General features: G+C 41.3%; 1 long non-coding RNA gene across 1 annotated transcript; it reads left to right on the top strand.

Moving 5' to 3' along the window:
- The first annotated feature begins 3,926 nt into the window (after positions 1–3,926).
- LOC147028644 (uncharacterized) lies at positions 3,927–5,339 on the top strand. The gene is made up of 3 exons (XR_015057647.1): positions 3,927–4,558; positions 4,881–4,938; positions 5,215–5,339. It is a non-coding gene; the product is annotated as an uncharacterized LOC147028644 (long non-coding RNA).
- Positions 5,340–7,859: the final 2,520 nt, after the last annotated feature.

The following is a 7,859-nucleotide window of genomic DNA, read 5'->3' as shown; positions in this document are numbered from 1 at the left end:
CACACCAGACTCATCACTGTTTGAAGGGAACATGCCATATAGTTCGGGAATTTTAGGAAATTGTATGGACCATCTGTGAAAAAATTGCTTACCAAAAAATTTCTTCACTAACGTATTCATCTAGGTGTCTACTAACACCTATCAATTAGTGCAAACCCAAATCCTTGTGGAAAATTCTGGGGAGGCAATCAAAGTTCGGGTGCTCAGGGGGCCTGCGCGAAAAAATCGGAAAATTAACTTTTGCCAATATTGACTTGTGGGATGTCTAACTAGTGGTTTTTGGGGTGCTGAATTGATTCCAACCATTATTTTTGAGAAAAAAAACACTCCTTGATCATATAAAATGTATTTCATTGACATTTTTAACAGAACTGTGCTCAATGGAAATGTTGCTTCATCAGATTTTATAACCTTATTCATCAAACTCCCCAATATCTTCCTCACTCCTCTTGTCATCCAGCTGGTTTATGTTCAGGCAAGAGTTACCATGACAGATGCCGCAAGCAGAAATACACTTGACTCCTTGCTTTTTACAGCAGCACCTGAGTGAGCTGCAGTCCCCCACACAGTTGCAGCTGGCAAACGTCAGGAGGTAGTCTGGTGCAATGGGATCTGTAGAAGGGACTGGTGCATATCCTTGCTCAGTGAGTTGGCATCCAACGATGGACTTTGCAGTATCAGCCAGTCTCTAGTCTGGAGGTAAGCTCGGAGAGAGTGCTGTGCTTCAGCTCCTGTTGTCGGAGGGAGTTTCTCAGGTTTTATGCTCCCAGTAGCAGCTCGCTTGCTGAAGATGTTGAATCTCAAGTCTTCCAAGTCTTTGGAGGATTTCCCATGGAACATGAGCATGAAAAGAACACAGCCTGCTTTAATGATATCACCTTTCTCAACTCGGATGTCCATAAACACGTCCATTCCCCTCTCTGCTTCATCAGTCTTGCAGAGCTTGCTTAGCAAAGTTGGTTTGCTAAACCCAAAAATTGCAGACACTATCGCAGCCAGAGAAGCTGTGCAAGAAGATGAGATACCTCCTGTATATCTCTGGGAGGGCCTCCCGGATCTTTCTGACATCGTAAGGTGTTTCTTTGGCTGTCGTGAGGAAGATCGGATGGTCTGCAACACGATGAATCAGCATAACCAGGACGTCTGTGTCCTCAGCCCTCACCTCGACAGGGGACTCTCTTGCCTCATCTAGAGCTGCGCGGACGATGGAAGTGTCGGCATCATCGGAGCATTGCTGTACACTGATTCCATTCCTACTAAATGTCTCAGCAAGGAGTAGAACGAGCTGAGCTTTGTTGTTATTGTTATTGAGGAACTTTTCTCTTGCAATGATGATTTTGAGATCCAGACGAATCTGAATGTCACAGCATGCATTCTTTGTTCGTCTCAAGTGGTCATGGTCCTTGGTGGAGCTGCCATATCCGTCAAAGACAACCGTTACCCGGAGGCGATGGCTCCCCATGGACTTCACAAACCGGAGCTAGCTCTCGGCAACATCCTTTCAAGTCAGGTTAGCCTCCCACTTGACATTGTGCAGGAGCCACCCACCATCAACCACAAAGCTTGTGCAGGGGGGTTGTTTGACAGGTTCCCCACATGCCTTCAGGGACCTTGCTAGGGCAGCCTTGTCTGGCTTTCGCAACTTTTGATTTTTGTCAAACAGAGACATCGGTCTTGGCGTCAACTCAAAGCGCAGAGCTTCTTTGGTCTTGACTTCACGCTCACTGATGACAATGAGGTGGTTGAATAGCTTCAGTGAGTCAATGACCAGCTTCTCGCCATTGACTTTGGGTCCAGATCTGAGGCTTGCAAGTGATTTGACCTTGTGTTTGGTTACCATTGCATCCACAACAGTTTTCCCATCCATGTTAGCCTGTATGGCTCTGCCAACTTCTTCTGCTTGATCAGCGTTGACTTGGTCTTCGGGAGTGCTGCTGAACCCAGTTGAGAAGGACACCAGAGTCTTCTTGTCCCGTGTGGCATCGAAAGGGTTGACTTCCTCCAACCACCCAACTATGGTGTTGACAGCATCGTTATCTCTCTTCATTTGGGCTCTTTTAACGTCGGTGTGGACAGGTACCCCACATTTGACCATGCTTCTTTCTAGCTTTTGGTGAATGAACGAGAAGTGGTTCAGAGTCTGAACCCAAGACTTATGAGAAGACTCATTCCGAAAGCGGCCTCTGTTAAGACCACCGGAGGATTTTGCCTCACGCATGAGTGTGGTTACCTCCTTGTCCATACTGTCCTAAAAAACAAGACATTTTTTTTGTAAACAACAAATAGGACATGAAATTTTGACACAAAACAGACAGAACACACATACAGTGATGTGTTTTAACATTAATAGGTCCACTCTACGTTGAATATATTCAACTTCTATTGAGTCCGGTACACAATAATTTTATAGCTAAACGCTCTTAGCTAACGTCAGCTTACATAGATAATTCTACTGAGCATGAGCACAAGTATAACCAACAATATAGCAGTGGTTTCAAAAATGTTGTATGCTGGTTTCAGCACAATTTGAACAATCTGAATCAATTGAGCCAAATTACCGCAAAACACAGTCTGAGATATCTAAAAATGTATCATATCAATATTTTACGGCCAGGGATTCATTTTTCCTCAAAGCTAATGGTTGGAATCAATTCAGCACCCCCAAAAAACCCCTAGTTAGACATCCCACAAGTCAATATTGGCAAAAGTTAATTTTTCCGATTTTTTTTCGCGCAGGCCCTCTGAGCACCCGAACTTTGATTGCCTCCCCAGAATTTTCCACAAGGATTTGCGTTTGCATGAATTGATAGGTGTTTGTAGACACCTAGATGAATACGTTAGTGAAGAAATTTTTTGGTAAGCAATTTTTTCACAGATGGGCAATACAATTTGCTAAAATTCCCTAACTAATAGTGTTTTTGGGCAGTGATTGAAAGTTCAGGAAAGCTTAGGAAAAAATCTGCTTCTGCATTTACCCCATTCCACCCAATATTTAAATGTATAAAAGTCTGAGTTACTATCCTCATGACCTCATTAGTAGGGTAAGAATACTGGTTCTGGCTCACTTTTCCCCATGTAAATGAATGGGGGATTTTCAGCCATGAAATTTTTCTTTTTTTTCCCCTGAAAAAATAAATCCCCTTTTTAGCCCAAGGTATATTTATTTGTCTCCCCTTTTAACCTGGAGCCTGGTGTTGGCTTAGTGGTTAGGGTGGCGGCTTGGGATCCCAGGGTCCTGAGTTCAAATCCCGTTGGCTGCTGAATTAACACCAGGGGGTTGACTCAGCCTGCCATCCTTCCGAGGTCGGCGAAATGAGTGCCAGTGTACTGATCCCGGTGTATGCCCCAGTTAGAATAGGTGTACCATATCCCTGTGTGTCGTAAGAGGCGACCAGGGTTGGTGTCAGGAAGGGCATCCGGCCATAAAACATTGCCTCAAGAAAAAGCCAAACCCCTGCACAGCAGGGAAAAATGGCTGTAAAAACGGTCATTTTTTTATTTCCCCTTTTAACCTAGGGGCTCTCTATTCAAATAGCCCATACAACAAGATAAAGATTTGTTAAAGGTGATTCGAAAGAAATATCTGAAACGTCTAAGCCTCGGGGCACTCTTTATCAAATAACCAATGCATATTGTTTAGCTCACTCATTGAACCTATAAACATTTGTTCATTCTCAAATTCCTTCAATAGTTTAATTTTCTTTGCACAATAATCCCCATCTAAAATATTGAAAAACAAAACATTTGAATCTTTATATTTTTTAAGATACCCCTTTTGTGCCATTACGAAATGATAAACTTCTCTTAATGATCTCATCTGGCCACCGCCCGAGTTGCAAATCATTTTTGTACATAAACCATGCCAGAAAAAAGTTTTGTTTCAAATGTTTTCAGTTCATGCCGTGAAAATGAGGAAGTGTTTTTGACACGGCCGTGCTGTGTGAATGAGGAAGTGGTTTTGGACTGTCATGCTGTGAAAAAATAGGAACTATTCTGTGAGACAAGGTCTCGTGTTTATATTTTATCTCAGAACACGAACTGAAAACATTTGAATCAAAACTTTTATGGCGTGGTTTATGTCCAAAAATGATTTGCAACTCGGGCGGTGGCCAGATGAGATCATTAAGAGAAGCTTGTCATTTCCTGTGCCCACACCCAATGATTAAGCAATCTCCTCATCGTTGCTTTATAAGCGGTTCGCCAGACAAAGTTTCTGCCAGACGGGATTTTCATTTTTACAACTGAGGCATGGACGATATTTCTTCCGATGAAGCCAACAGCCCACTACAGAGTTGGTAAGTTTGTGTATGCTTTTCTCTTTGAACGATGAAGCAAATGATTATTAATTAAATCATGATAATTCTGATATATATATATATATATATTTTTTCCCTGACAGGGCATTGGAAGAAATTGAGTTTACATATCACGACGTGGTTCATGAAATTAATACTCTTATTGAAGAGATCAATGATTTTAGAAGAGAATTGAAAGACATTTACAATGAGTGGCATGAAGTCTTATCACGTCCTCTCATCTCGAAGGAATTAAACCAATGGTGAGACACGTGTGTGTGCCTCTCTCTCTGTCTGTCTTTCTACCTACCTCTCTCTGCTCTTATTGAAGAGGCCAATGATTTATAATGACTGGTCTCTGATCTCGAATGAATTAAACCAATGGTGAGGCACGTGTGTGTGTGTCTATGTGTGTGTGTATGTGTGTGTGTGCGTGTGTGTGTGTGTGTGTGTGTGTGTGTGTGTGTGTGTGTGTGTGTGTGTGTGTGTGTGTGTGTGTGTGTGTGTGTGTGTGTGTGTGTGTGTGTTGCTTTCCCTGTCTGTCTCTTCATCTATACCCTTGACTTATTTTTTTTTTTTTTTCAGCACTATCGCACAACATCAGCTGTTGAAGCAATCTTGTACAACACATGATTTTCTGGAGGTAAATATTTCTGAATTATTATTATTAATATCACTCGTACAACACATGATTTTCTGAATTATTATTAATATCACTCTCTCTTTAGAATGTCGCCTTATGTTGGTTGCATCATTAGTTTGGACGTGGTTTTGTCAGTACACTGGAATTCATTTTATTGACCTTGAAAGGATGACAGGCTCCTGGTGTGTTAATTCAGTGGTCAACGAGGCTTATTCATATTACCATGTAATTATCTTTATAGAACCTAATTATTATCCACTTTTTGTTTCAAAACAGAATATGGTGTCTGAGTTTCGAAATCACAAGACATCTGAAGAAGATTGCTGGGAAAGATTGTACATTCTCGCAAATGAATATTTAATATTTTCAATATTAATAAATTATATTTGTTTTGTTTACAATTACTTGATTCTGAATTACAAGAAAAGAATAAAAGAGATGTAAAGGGGGGGTTGGGGGGAGGGGGTGGGTAGGTGCGCTCCCCAATGACCCATCACCCCTCATCCCATCCCTCCCCTCCCCATGTGTGTGTGTGGGGAAGGGTGGGGGTGGGATGAGGGAGGTGGTGGGTCAAAGGTGGGGCGCACAGGGGGATGAGGGGGTGGGGCTTGTGTGGGCGGGGCTTGTGTGGGCGGGGCTTCGGTGGGGGCTTGTGTGGGTGGGGTGTGTGTGGGAGGGGCTTGTGTGGGCGGGGTGTGTGTGTGGGTGGGGCTTGTGTGGGTGGGGCTTGTGTGGGCGGGGGTTTATGTGGGTGGAGCTTGTGTGGGAGGGGTTTATGTGTGTGGTGTTTTTGTGTGGAGCTTGTGTAGGCAGGGCTTATGTGGGAGGGGTTTATGTGGGCAGGGTTTATATGGGCAGGGGTTTATGTGGGTGGAGGGGAGGTTTATGTGGGCGTGTGGGAGCGGTGAATGTGGATGAGGCTTATGTGGATGAGGTTTGTGTGGATAAATGGATGGGTGGAGAGATGGGGGGATGGGTGGATGAGTGGAGCTTGTGTGGATGGGTGGATAATTTTTTAATTAAATAAACATGTTGTGTGTGTGGGGAACTAATTAACTAATCACTAATTATGTGAATATGATGAATATGGGTGGAGCTTGTGTGGGGTTTGTGTGTGTGGAGCTTGTGTGGAGTTTTTGTGTGGAGGTTGTGTGGAGCTTGTGTGGGGTTTGTGTGGGGTTTGTGTGGGCGGGGCTTCGGTGGGAGGGGCGTGTGTGGGCGGAGTCAAAAAGGGGCGGAGTCAAAAATTTCAATTTATTGGAGCTTGTGGGGGGGGTGTGTGGTGGGGTTTGTGTGGGGTTTGTGTGGGCGGGGCTTGTGTGGGCGGGGGCTTGTGTGGGTGGAGCCAAAAAGGGGCGGAGTCAAAAAATTTCAATTTATCTTTGTCTTTTGTAATTCCTGTGAATAAAATGAACCTAAAATCTCTTCCCCTTCCAAATCATATATCTTATAAGTCCAAGGAACCGTATCTATTACATCAACAATTTTAAAAAGCTCGTTGGTCCATTTTTTCGTATAACCTTTTTCAAAATGAGATTTCCACCTATATATTCTTACGATATCACCAACTTTGAACTTAGGTTTTCTGACATTAATCTCTTTTTCATATTTTAATTTTGTAAATGTTTCTGATGGTTTCATATTTGTTGCCGTGTGAATCGTGTCATTATACTTATCCACAATATCCTGAATAAAAGATGACCATTGTTGTGAACCGAGTTGTGTGAATTTTTTATATAGTCTCTCTTTTAAGGTACGATTAAAACGTTCAACAACAACTGCCTTCCCTTCATTAAAGGTACTGTATAATGTAATACTGTTATTTTTTAGAAAATTCATAAATGTCTTGTTATAAAACTCTCTACCCTCATCAGTCCACAATTTTTTAGGTTTTCTCTTACTTTTATTAAATATCTGTTGAAAAGCTAACATAAGAGTATTACCTGTTTTGTTTTTTAAAGGGACAACCCACACATATCTACTCCTCAAATCAATAACGGTTAAAGCATACTTGTACCCCTTATCATTATTGAGTTCAATCAAATCAGCAGACCAGATATAATCAACTTCCTTGGAATAAACTTTCCTTCTCTGAAACTTTGTGAATATTGGTTTATGTAATTCATCAGCTAATTGCTCTTCAGTCTTAATGGCATCATTAGAGCCGATAAGTTTTTTGAATTTCCAAGTCCAAGTTTCAATTTAGCACTAATCATCTTCTTCACGATGAACCTATCAACTTTTTCTCTCAAGGTTGGATTTTGTATCAGAGACAAATTATACAACATTTCTCTATCGGCTTCATGCTTTTCTTCCAACGTTGTGGTATTCCCATAATCAATATCGTGTCTCATGCAAACTTCATCAACTCTATTGATTGGTTTACTCCAGGATTTAGGATTGTCTGCCTCATCTAATCTTTTATCCAAGTTTGTGCCTGGACCACAGAAAGAATACCCTGGAAGATGTAATTCCCCTGGTATTCCAGTAGTTGTAAATTTACTTCCTGATAAAAACTTTTGTATATCTCCTCCGAGTTTGTGTTTGGAGATAAATTGATTTTTTTGAACCACACACCGAACATATACCTTTTTGTATAACCCTGTTATTTTTACTTTTAATATATGAAATATTTTTAGTATTAGTTTTCTTTTTACATTTGAGACAATAACTCATTTATTTATGAGAAAAATTCCTGCAGAGTGCAAAAACCTTTTTAGTTTCCAACATGCACATTTGAATCTTAATTTTTAAAACATAAAGAATCCTTAGAAATGCCTTCACTCTCTCCTCCATTTATTTAAGAAAAAAAAAAATGAAAAACTTGAATTAAAATCCATATCTTGTCGATGCTAATAGTCTTGTCGAAAGTATTGCAAATAGACTTGTCAATTCTTTGTTTTCCTCCTCGGTGGGTTGAG

Source organism: Eptatretus burgeri, chromosome 4 (assembly GCF_056783735.1).
Source record: "Eptatretus burgeri isolate ZD-2024b chromosome 4, Ebu_testis_v1, whole genome shotgun sequence".
In the NCBI taxonomy this organism is placed as follows: domain Eukaryota; kingdom Metazoa; phylum Chordata; class Myxini; order Myxiniformes; family Myxinidae; genus Eptatretus; species Eptatretus burgeri.
This window is presented reverse-complemented; position numbering and strand designations above follow the sequence as displayed.